Source organism: Rhinolophus sinicus, linkage group LG11, assembly GCF_036562045.2.
Source record: "Rhinolophus sinicus isolate RSC01 linkage group LG11, ASM3656204v1, whole genome shotgun sequence".
NCBI lineage: Eukaryota > Metazoa > Chordata > Mammalia > Chiroptera > Rhinolophidae > Rhinolophus > Rhinolophus sinicus.
Genome location: NC_133760.1, coordinates 26,704,770 through 26,714,828, shown reverse-complemented (window position 1 = coordinate 26,714,828; position 10,059 = coordinate 26,704,770). Strand labels below are relative to the sequence as shown.

Sequence of the window (10,059 nt, the reverse complement as noted above, 5' to 3'; positions counted from 1 at the left end):
ATCTCTATTTAGTGCTTGAATGCATATTTCTATTTTATTCTCCTATCTCCTGCTCTCCCAAAGTACTGAGCACTCCACAATATTGAAAGTTAGCCTTAGAAATGATAACTACATCTAATTCTTATCATGGGTTGTAGGTGTGTAGACTAACTCTAAGCAAGGCTATATTTCCACATCTCACTTTTTGCCATATCACAGTGAAAATGTAAATTGCAAATCTCTTTACTTCTCAGATTGTGTGCCGGGTCCCCTGCAGTTACAAAAATAATACACTTCTTATCATCAGAAGGTCAGAGTCTTCTTACCTATATGGCCATGGAAAGCACAGTTCCTGCTTCTCAAATTGGATCTGTTTCTTAAAAAGCAGCATCTTCTTTGCCTCGAGGCACTTTTTTGGCATTCATATATTTCAAAGCCGGCTTCATTATCCAGAAAAGAAAAATTATGATTGTTTCTGCTTCTCCGAAACTATAAAAATTCACAAGCACCTAGTGTATGTCTAGTTATCTGAATTTTCCTCCATTAGGTAACTGATTTATTCAATAAAAGCGGTATAGGAACGTTTCTCAGAGACATTTACTCTTCCATAGGCATCATCAGAATTTCATGTGGCCCTTGAGAGGGTTTCCTGTATCTTGGGCCCACGCCTGTGAGGATTCATTTTGTGTGTCAACCTGGCTAGGTCATGGTACACAGATATTTGGTTAAACGTCAGTCTAGATGTTACTATGAAGGTATTTTTTAGAATGCAATAACATTTACATCAGTAGACTTGGAGGAAAATAGATTATCCTCCCTTACCCACTCCCTAATGCGGTGGGCCTCATCCAGTCAGTTAAAGGTCTTATGATAGAGCCTGAGATCCCCGAGGAAGAGGGGGTTCTGCCATCAGATTCAAGCTGCAACATCATCTCTTCCTGGTGTCTCCAGCCTGCTGTGCAAATCTCAGACTTGCCAGCTTCCATAATCACATTAGTCAGTTCCTTTAAATCAGTCCCTCCCTTCCTCTTTATAGACACACACAATTTATATGTGTGTATATATATGTATGTATGTATAAATAATGGAACACACATCCCACTGGTTCTACTTTTCTTCACAACTCTGACTAATACACTGCTCCTCGATATGACTGCTTCAGTCCTTTTTAAGAAACTTAAATATATTTACTAAGATAGCCTTAATATTACCCTCATCTTGACAACCTTGACCAGGATTCTTCCTGACTCCTGACACCTGACCTCCCTCATCTAGAGCACTTGTGTTAGAAACCTTGTCACTGTACATTTTTCTGCCCCTTTGAGATATCTTTTAAAAAGCCTCTTTTTGTTTTTACATCCCATCTCTTTGAATGTAAACGTCAAGGAAGATAGTATCTTTACACTCTCCAGTTTCTGTGAAAAGGTGAGAGCCTAATTTTGATGTGCACTTTACTTCTAGTGGTAAAACTACCTCCTGTCACAAAGATATGGGAGAGTTTACTTGTCCTTAGGGTAAATTCTGTGAGGAAAGACAGAAGACCTGTGTGGGGTTTCCCTCTCACATCAGCACTTACCAACTCCCCTGCGCTTTGTTTCAGTGACATTAAGCTCAGACTGGGTTCTGGTCTCTTTCCCCTCTTGTACTAGCCTAACTTTGGTGCAGTTTTTGCTTTGGTGCCGTGAAGAGGTTCCGCTTTCCTAAACTTGATACTGAAGTTACTAATAATTGGCCAGCGTTCTCAAACAGTAAGTTTTCCATGATATGTTCAGATTTTTGTTTAGTCACTCAGAAACTGTATACCTGCCTTCACACGAAGTTTCTTACAAAATGAAAAAAATTAAAACCACACTCGGAATGGATGAAGTAAATAAGAAATATAATCCTAGGAGTTAAAAAGGCAAAGTTTTCAGTCAAATGACAAACCTAAAGGAAGTCTGATAGCCGTACACAGTGAATGTCAACTGTCTCTCTCTGTGCAAAGCTTCCTTGATTCACGTGGTCAGTGTAGGTCCATTTCTATGTGGCATCATTTTCTTCTTCTCAACTCCCCACTGCAAACAAAGATGAAAACCAAAATGTCTTAGCCAGATATCCAGAGTCCAACATAGTCTTATCTTAATTTTCCTCCCAAATTACATAATTCTGGAAAATGAAAGCTAAAGTGTTACTCTGATATTGAAAGACATTGTGTTGTTTGTGAATGCCTAATATCAGTGTTTTTAGGTTTTGTTTTCCTCTTGGGCTAATTTAATTACCTAGAAATGAATATTTAAATATCTTCTCTGTTGAATTTAAGCCTCAAAAATTAAACATTTGTGAATTAGAGATGAGAACCCTCCTCACAGTGTGAGAAAATGAAACACAAGTCAGCTTTCAAGTGGCTGCCCCACTCAGTCTCCTCCTCTTACTCCTATTAGAGGGGCCAGTGCCCACTGTCTGGACCCCAGGTTGGATGGTCAATTTGTCTTGCTTTGAATTGAAAATTATCACGCTAGAGAATGTCATGTCCTATGATGATATATAGTCTTCCTACACACAATAATGTTCCCATTGTTTAGCCAGGACTTTCTAGAATTTGTCCAAATGGACAGAAATGGCAAACTCCACCATGACTGGCCCATGCTCACAGAAGTTCTATTTCCAAAATGACTTCATTGCTAGATGTAAGACTCTGATTAGAATCAATGCATTTACTTGTTCAACAAGTAAGTTAGACATACTTCACATATGCCAGCTTCAGACACCAGTCGCAAGTGGGTCTATATTTACAAACCAGAAAGCTTCACTGAGTTTGATGTCCAGAGTTTTTACTGGGGCTTTATTATGTAGGCATGACTTATTAAATCACTGGACATGTGATTGAACTCAATCTCCAGGCCCCCTCCTCTTCCAGAGGTCAGGCTGGCCCAAAGTTCCAACTCTCTAATCCCATGGTTGGTCTCTCTGGGGATCAGCCTCCATCCTGAAGCTATCTAGGGCCCTTCCCTGACTTACCTCATTGGCATAATAAAGACACTCCTGTTACTCAAGAAGTTCCAAAGGTTTTGAAGTACTGGCCCTGTAACCAGAGAGAAAAAACAGACATATTCTTTATTATGCCACAAGTGATAGCTCTAAAAATTTAGGATGTATGAGAACTACAAAGGAGACTTTAAAGATTCACCCTCTGCAGATCTGAATTGATGTTCAGAACTTCCAAATTTTCAAGAGCATATAAAGAATTCTACATGGCTGATGAGTATGTAAATTGGCACAATCACTTGCAAAACAAGTATCTGTCAACAGCCACTAAACCTGGACATATAAATACTCCTGATGGACCAAATACACTTCTAGGTATATACTGGATAAAAGTGTCCACTGTCAGGAAAATTGTGAAACAGTCTGAAATGCACACATACCCACACCAAAGATTACTGGGTTTCTGTCTGGCTCACCCTTCCAGCTTTTACAATTCCCTTCTAGGTTTTCCAATTCATTGTTTCTGAACTATTTTATAACTCTGTAGGTGGTAGGAAACATTTAATACTGTAAATTGTTATTTTTACATAGAAATGCTAATGATTTCAATCTTGTGGAATGCAACTGTTTATTGTCCTGTAAATGTTGACCAGTTTAGCATTTACTTATAAATTCATTTCAGCATTCCTAATGGACTATTTGAATTCTCCTTTGAACCAATGGGACAGTTTTCTGTCTTGCTAATTAACAAGTTAATTAAAATCTATGGCATGTGTTCTTTTTATATTTGTATGAAAGTTATGATTTTTCCCCTTTAAAAAATGTATCATTTACCACCACCAAAAGCAAATACTAGACAATTTGTAGAAGCACTATTTGTAGTATACTTGGGAATAAAGGGTTAACTGTGGGTCTGCAACTCTGTTTCATTCTCCTTGGGGACAACTCAGGCAGTTTTGTCCTCCTTTAAGCATACTGATGGAATTTACTAGCTGGAAGATAAATGAGGGTCTTCTGGGGCTGCTGTATACTGATTTCTTACCTAAGAAATCCTTTTAGTATGCTGTGCCTGGTGTGTCTGGGTTGTATATTGTAAATAAGCCTCCAGTGAGGATGGGCCGTGGATGGGAGTTATCACTTCATCCCTCTGAACCCAAAAGGCATCTTGGTGTAGAAAACAAGGTGACCTAAGGAGTTACACCTAGAAAGAGACAAAATAATGATTGCTGTTGATAATATGTCACAGCATTTTATGAAAAAAATTATGCGAGACTCTCATCTGATACTCTTGGAGGTGTAACTTTGTGGTCACAGTATATTTGACTAACAATCCACAAGTGATAAATGTGCAAGTAGTTTAGAGCTCAATAAAGTTAGAGGTTAACCAGAAAATATTGATAATTTAATTTATTGGCCTTTAGACAGCCAGTCTTATACATAATTTAGCAATCTTATTTAGACATATTTAGACATTTCTTTCTTGACTAACCAAACAATCTTCTAGTTTCTCAGTTGTTCTTTAAGTGAGGTCTCTTGTATTCTTGGTGGTTCCCTCGTTGATGAATTTAATATGAATTTGGGAATGGTGCTTTATATTCTGTTATCGTCAAGGGCTGGCTGAGAAAAAAAGGCATTCTAATATATTCTCACAGAAATGGAGGTCATATATCTCATTGCATACCCTTAAAGGTTATTTAAATTTAAAATATTATTTAAATTTCACTATTTTAATCACTAGATGCAATCATTTTTCAATCGAAAAGTTTAATAAGTCAAGAAGTATTCTTGTAGGTATAAAAAAATTCAATATTTATCCCAACAACTCAGATTCAGTCATTATTGTTTTAGTATAGTTATGGTTAGGGCCATTGTGAATTTTTTGTCCGTATTTATGGTCAGCGTGGAAAGGAACATTTGCTTTTTAAAAAGCTACCTGTATTTATTCCCTCACACCAAAAGCAATATTTACCTTAACAGAATTCTGTCTTTATGGGACATCTTAATGGACCTATTGTTTATGAAGGAAAAAAACCTATGGTTTTTCTTGGATAGGACAGTTGAAGAAAATATAGAACTAAATTGCTCTCCAAAATTAATATAAAATGGTATTTCATAGGAAAAACATTTGTTCTGTTTTCCTTTTTAATCTCATAGATTTTAAAAAAGTATTTTCCTGTTAGTTATAGTATGGGTTCTGTACTTACGGGTTCTGAATTATTTTTTAATGCCTGTAATAAAGAGTTCCGATTTCCAGTCCTACATGTAAGGAGCTGGAAGTCATTACTACATCCTAACAATAAGTGAAAAGATAAAAATGAACAAACGAAAAAATCAACAACTCATCTTAGATCTGTCAGGTCACAGGGCAAAATGCTACACCAAAACTAGAGACACAGACAAGTGAATATAGAGAATCACAGCCTACCGGAGCAGAAACCCTCTATACTAAAACCAGTGCTGGGTTCCTTTTACCCAGTATATCATGTCTAGATATCAAGAAAAAATTTCAAGGAATACTAAAAGGTAAAAAGCCCAATTAGAATAAAGCAAGCAAGCATCAGAACCAGACTCAGACATGTCAGAGATGTTGGAATTATCAGACTAGTAATTCAAAACAACTATAATTAATGTGCTAAGGGTGTTAATTGATAGCACGTAAGAACAGATGGACAATGTAAGTAGAGAAAGCCCACTTCTAAGAAAGAACCACAAAGAAATGTGAGAGATCAATCAATAACACTGTAACAGAAATGAAGAATGTCTTTGATGAGATCATTAACAGACTGGACACAACTGAGGAAGGAATCTCTGCACTTGAGGACATCTAAATAGAATCTTCCCAAAGTGAAAAACAAAGAGAAAAATGACTAAACAAAAAGTATAGACAAGAACTCTGGATCAACTACAAAAGGTGTAACATATATATAATGTAAATACCAGAATAAGAAAGAGAGGAACAGAAGAAGTATTTGAACCAACAATGCCTGAAAATTTCCATAAATGTCAGACACCAAATCATAGATTGAGGACACACAAGGAACACCAAGAAGAATAAATGTTAAAAACAAAAATGTAAAAAACAAAAATATTACACCAAAGCCTATTATAACCAAACTTCAGAAAGTCAGACAAGGTGCTTTTATCAAGATTTTTTTCTTTATCTAGAGAGGATGAGTGGTAAGAATTTTATATCCAACTTCTCTTCACAAACTATGTAAGAGGAGGGGATGTGAAATATTTAAAATGTTGAGGAAAAAAATCATCAACCTAGAATTCTGTACCCTGTAAAATTATTCTTTAGACATGAAAGACAAACACTTTCTCACACAAGCAAAAATTGAGCATATTTCTTTTGCTACTAGACCTGCTTTGTAAGACATGTTAAAAGAAGTTATTTACAGACAAATAATTATATAGAGAGATATAGACATAGATATAATGATATATGTATATATTTCAGAAACTCAGCTTTACATAAAGAAAGGAAGAACACTGGAGAAGGAAAAAGTGAAGGCAAAGTAAACATTTTTAATTTTATTCTAAATTGATCTAATATAATAATTTGTTTAAAATAATGATAGTAACAATATATTTGATTATATATGCTTACATATATATGCTTATGTATACTTATATATAAATGAAATGAATGACAGCAATAATATGAAGGAGGGGGAAAGAATTAGGACTAATTTGCCAAAAAAAAAAAAAAAAGATAGCTGAGAAAATGGACTCATATAAAACGCTCAGTTGAAACCATAAAAGGAAGAAGAATGGAAACCAAACAATATGGTAGATGTTATCCAAATATATGAATAATCACTTAAATGTCAATGGTCTAAATACATTTTGACAATCTCTGTCTTTTAATTAATGTATCAAAAGACAAGACACAACTATGTATTGTTTATAAGAAACTTACTGTAAACATAAGTTAGATTACATATACATTTAAAGTAAATGGATGGAGAAAGATATTATATCATGATAATACTAATCAAAAGAAATCAGGAGTAGCTATATTAATATCAGAGCAGACATCAAAGCAAGGCAAGTTATCAGAGGTGAAGAGTGGCATTGTATGATAAAGGGGTCAATTCTCCAAGAAGACATAACAATCCTTAATGTATGTGGCTACAACAGAGCGTCAAACAACATGAGACAAAAACAGAACTGCAAGGAGAAATAATCTACTATTAGAGGTGGAGACTTCAACACCCCTGTATCAGAAATGAACATAGTTGAACTCAACACACCATCAATCAAAGGGATACAATGTAGTTTATAGACTATTTCATCCAACAACAGCCAATTACACATTCTTCTCAAGCTCATAGGGAACATTCATCAAGATAGAACACATGATGGGCCCTAACACACCTTAACAAATTTGATAGAAGCATACAATGTGTGCTCTCTGACCACGATGAAATTCAACTAGAAATCAATAATCAAAAGACAGCTGGAAAATCCCCAAATACTTGGAGATTTAAAAAGATGCTGCTCAACAACACATGGGCCAAAGAAGAAATCACAAGAGAAATCCAAAAATATTTTGAACTAAATGAAAATGAAACCACAACTTACCAAAATTTGTAGGATAACAATGAAAGCAGTGCTTTGAGGCAATTGGAGGTTTTCTGTTATTCATGGGACCACAGCCAGACCTGTAATTGCTCCTCCTTCTACTGGATCATCTTTCAGTTTCTTTGACTTTTGGGTCAGATGCCTATATAGCTCTGTAATGAAGGGCACCAGCTTCTCCTGTAAGACATGCACATCATCAAGGTTGAGGACAATGTCTATTTACACAGGTTCCACTCCATCCTCATAGGTTCCAGCTTATGTCTGTGGGTTCCATCTTGTTTGTGATCACCCTCTTTTCTTCCCTCTTTAACTGCCTGTCTTGCCAACTCAAATTCCAACATCAGATACAAAGACAACAGCCTTGAAGAGACTGCTTACTCAGTTCTCAGAGTTGCATAAGTTCTAATCCCTGCAATAGATAGACAGATAGACAGACAGACAACCTACAGATAACTTCAGGCTTCAAGATGAAAGATTGGATATTTCCCTCTAATTTCAGGAACAACACAAAACATTTACTCTTGTAATTTCTATTCAGTGTTGTCCTAGAGCTTCTAGCCCCCCTAAAATATGACTAGATAAACAAAAGGTATACTGTTAGAAACGAAGACATAAAACTGTCTTTAATTACAAATGGCGTGATCGTCTATGTAGAAAGTCCTAAAGAATCTAAACAAAAAGCTACTAAAAAAACAACTGAGTTTAGCAAATGTATAGGATGTAAACCAAACAGGAAAGAGTACATTAAATATGTAAGACTCTTTCTGTCTCTAGAAAATAGAAATCTAATCTATTCTGACAGAGAGCAGATCAGTGATTGCCTGAGGCTGGACCTTGGTATGGGTTTGATTGGGCAGGGTCACCAGGGAACCCCTTGAGGTGATAAAAGGTTCTGTATCTTGAGATTTTGGTGCTTATATTAGTGTATACATTGTTTTAAAATTCATGGACAGCTACAATTTAAGTAGATGTGTTTACTTATGTAAATATATCTCAATGCATTTCACAAAAATTTTAAAACTCACCAACACATATCTAAATCCCATTTTAAGACTGCTGACAATTCCCAACCATCTTACAACCACATTCAAGAATATACACATTCACACAGTTACACACAATCAGATTCTTTTTAAATTTTGTGATTTAACTAATGTGAGGTTGAACAAGTCATTTGAAATCTTTGGACAAAGAGCTATGTTTGAAAAAAGACACTTAACTATTTGATTTCTATATAACCTGGGATCTCACCTAGGAACAACAGGATCTCCAGGGTTGTCCAATAGAACTTTGATGATGCAAATGTTCTATATTACACTGTCCAATGTAATAACCACAAGCTACATGTGACTATTGTACATTGAAAGGTGGCTAGTGTGACCGGGAAAGTAAATATTTAGCATTATCTAATTTCAATTAATTTAAATTTAAATTTCCATATGTAGCTAGTGGCTACTATATTTGATGGCCTAAAATAAAGTACTTTTGACCTGAATCTACTATTTTATGAGTCTATAGCTATGACAGTAATAAATAAAAAAATCATCTCTGAAAATAAGAAACTTAAAGTTTTATTACATGCAGCTTGAGTTAACTGTCTGATACAGTCTGAATTATAGCAGACACAGTGCATCTGCAGAGATAGACGGCAAATATATTTATTATAAATAAGCTGTTTAATTGGTATGTGTTTGATTTCTGACTCTTGTGTGTGTCATGACACAGACAACCCCCTGGTAGGATCAATTTCACCCAGGGTAGCCTATGAAGGAAGAAAAACTACTTGGATGCATTTTACATGGTGGTCAGTACAAGTAAACACAAACAGTGGTGTTATTTTCAAAGAAACAAAATATAAAATGACTTGCATTTGAAAAATACCACCCATTGAGCTTAGTGGCAGATTTTTACAGTTTTCCTGAATTTGCTCATTCCTGAACATTGGCTCATTAAGATATTTTTCACCACAATCTTGCTCCTTTTACTACAATGATTTAAGATGTGCACAGTATTCTTAAAAGTAATTGTTGATTTTCAAATAGACATTCCCATAAGAAACAATGCTGGAAAATAAAATTCTGCTTTTCCTTGAAGTGTGAAATCAAGACCTCAGTGTCCACGTAATCAATTGACTTACGAATAAATCTTCACCTTGTGGAGAAAACAGTGATAATAAGGAGTCCCTGAAATAACCTGCAATGTTTTACTATCATTCTTGATCTCATTCAGCCTTAAGAAATGTTTATCATGTACACACGGCAAGCTGAAATTTAACTTTTTTGTTAATGTAAGTGTAAATTCAAAGGATTTGTTACTATGGAGAAAAAGGTTCTGTCTAGAAACTGTACTTAACTAATGACATATATACACACACACACACACACAGATATATACATACATATATATATAATCATTATATATATATATTTCTATAATAAAGTAAATCCTCAATGCCATCAATACTTTCGTGAAATTTTAATGGAAACAATGTATAACCAAACCAATTTTACCACAGGCTAATTGATATAG

The 10,059-nt window shown here is 35.2% G+C and overlaps 1 long non-coding RNA gene across 1 annotated transcript in view; it reads right to left on the bottom strand.

Annotated features, from left to right (window-relative positions):
* Positions 1–1,784: 1,784 nt before the first annotated feature.
* LOC141567680 (uncharacterized) overlaps positions 1,785–10,059 on the bottom strand; it is a 74,038-nt gene continuing 65,763 nt past the window's right edge. The window contains exons 4-7 of the long non-coding RNA XR_012490504.1: positions 7,531–7,707; positions 3,986–4,144; positions 2,977–3,040; positions 1,785–2,033 (exon numbers count right to left, since the gene is read on the bottom strand). This is a non-coding gene — a long non-coding RNA (uncharacterized LOC141567680). The remainder of the gene's footprint in view (positions 2,034–2,976; positions 3,041–3,985; positions 4,145–7,530; positions 7,708–10,059) is intronic.